Consider the following 2846-nt stretch of genomic DNA (forward strand, 5'->3'; position numbering starts at 1 on the left):
GCTGAATTTCCCCCCCCCCCCCCCTGAAAAATTTAAAGTAACATTCAAATAGTTGGGTTTTTTTTTTTCCTGAGTAAAACAGATTCAAATATCAACTTTATTTTATTCACTATTTTCTCCTGAAACTAAACTAACTAGACAGGCTCAACCTAGATTCAATAAATACTTTGAATGTGCATTTCTGTTGAGTCAAAAATTGCTGCTGAGACCGTTCAAAGTGTTTCAGTCAGGTGCAGTCTTTCTGGGTAACATTTGGATCATGCAACGCTTGTGGTCCTGGTGTCTCCAGAGAACATACTCACTGCTTTTACCTTGTTTTTTCTCATTAGACTAGATGGTTTTTGGTGTGTATCTCTTAGGCAAGGAAGCATCAATTTTGGCTGGAACCTGGAAGCTGTGCTGTAATAATAATTTTTTTAAAAGAGCAATATTAATGAGTAGTAATTAACTGAATGCTCATGACTGGAGGGATCAGGGGAGGGTATTTTCCCATGGATTGCTCTTGCAGATGTGGATTCTGTGATGTCTACAGACAGTTGAGTTCATCTCATTGTCATCATGGGAGGTAGCCATGGTTGCCTTGGTTCCCTGTCTCCATGGGGTGGGAACATCTGTCCAGTTTGACTGCAGTCACCCAATGGGTTTAAAAGCATATGTTGAAGCAGGCGTGCGCCCACACACCCATACATCCACGCAGAGCGTGATGAGAAGCCAGCCCCTATATCCTTAAGAAACCCAGATAAAAATAATGTTGCTTTAGGAAGCTTATGCTACACATGAGTAAGATGACTGCTAGGCTCCCACCACCTTCTGAGACGAATCGGGATTTCAGATTTGATTAAGGAACTTGCCAAGGAATCATGACACAGCCATTACTGGCTGTCTGTGTGACAGTCCACATTTGTTTATGGTCAGCAAAAAAGCTGGTCAAATACCATTTATCAGATTGTTTACTTGGCATATCCCCCACAATCTGAATAACTCATTTTACAGGTTGGGTTATTTTTTTTCCCCAGATGACAGGCTACACACAGGGCTTACTAATATAATTATCAAAAGCAGTCATTTGACAGGTCTCAAGAGAAAGTTTGAATCAAGTACCAGGTTTCTCAGAGGAGCAGTGTCTGTACCCCAGTCAGCCACATACTGAGGAGCCCATGGCCATGTGCTGAGTCTTCTGCTCATAGCAGTTCCTTGCAGACATGACCTCCATGAAGCATCACAGCAGGTAAGAGCTATCCAAATCAAGTTGCGTGGTAAGAGTTCATCTCCTGGGGAGGTTTGATAGTGTGTCAGACCATAGAGCCTTCCACCCTGTACCACACTGGAGATAAAGAACCACTTCACAGGGAGAAAGAGGCAAGTGAGGAGCTATTACAGGATGATCTGCTCTCCTAAAGATAGCAAGCCTCATTTCTAGCCCTCAGGATGCAGAGATGGCCAGAAATAGTGGTGTATTTTTTTGCTTTGTAGAGGGTATGGTTGGGTTGACGTTATGGGTTGGGTCTTCTTGCTTCTCCAAAAGCAAAGGGCACGGGTGAGCCTCTCCCCCCACCTTATCAGCCTGTGCTTGGTGCAGCAAGGATGGGGGACAGGTCATGGAGGCTTATGTTAGATAGCATTTTTCAAATGAGTGGTCTCTTTTTTTTTTTTTTTTTCAGGAGAGCAATGCCCCTGTTTACCTCAAGGTTGATGCACTCTTGGAAAGTGAAATATATATGGTCCCAATGATGACGGAGAGTGGGAAATCTTTCATAAAGAAACATGGCATGTAAGCACACAACACAGCTAAGGCCACATCTTCATTTCACTCATAAGAAGTTTGTGCAAGTGCAGAAAAGTCCATGTTTTTCTCCTACCTCCCAAAGAAACATAATCCAGAGTTTATATCGGATGGTTTATGGGAGTTTATTGGAATATCCAACAGGGTTCATGTAGTGTGTCATAAGGCAAAGCCTGTTCATTGGTGATTTACAAGCAGTGTGTGCCGGTGTTACTGTAATTTATAGACCACAGATGGTCAGGGGGTGCCCCTGCTGACTTGTAGCTGAATAAGAAGCTGAGCCCTGCATGTCATCTGCTGCAGGTACCTCCGGCTCACTTCCCCAAATTAACACTGATTGAGATCTGCCTTCAAACCTGGAGGGTCCTGAAACCTATGCCTTGCAAGCTGGGGCTATTTCATGAGGGGAGAGGCTACAAATATAAGGCTGGGGGAAAAAAAATGCAAAGTCTGTCAGAACAGCACCAAAGGAAAATTGTTTTTTACGATAATAACTTCTCCTCTCAAGGCTGGTACTTCACCTGATGGGGTTTTGTTAACTATTAAATGGAGAAGGAAGAATGTCAATCCCCCTTTCATACACCGGTCTGAGACAAACATGTCCTCTACAAAAATTTCTATATATTCCCTTGTAAAGACCTCTAAGATAGATCCTATCTTTGTTCTTGTCTTTTTACCCTTTTAGGTAATTACTCTTTAACTGTATTTTACTATGACTTTATTTCCTGTGTAAAGTTTACCTAAGTCTTTGCCTCTTTAAACCTTATTAAATAATTGTACATTTAATCTGGCACCTCTTTCTGATCCCCTGAGAATTTTCTCCCGGTGGATGCATGAGGTAGAGGGAGGACAGGGCTGGCAGCATGTCCCCACCCAAATTTTTGGGGACATTTATCTTTTTGGCTAGGGGATTGGGCCCCTTTTTGCTTTTAACGTCTCTGATTGACAAGGTTCATCACATCACCTCGTATTTCTCCCAGGCGTATTTTTTGTCTTGCTGCGTGTGGCCTTGTCCTGCTCGCAGCAATACCACGGTGGTCTCCAGCAGGATACAGCAGCCTTT

Source organism: Athene cunicularia (assembly GCF_003259725.1).
Source record: "Athene cunicularia isolate RWA chromosome 3 unlocalized genomic scaffold, athCun1 chr3_part1, whole genome shotgun sequence".
NCBI lineage: Eukaryota > Metazoa > Chordata > Aves > Strigiformes > Strigidae > Athene > Athene cunicularia.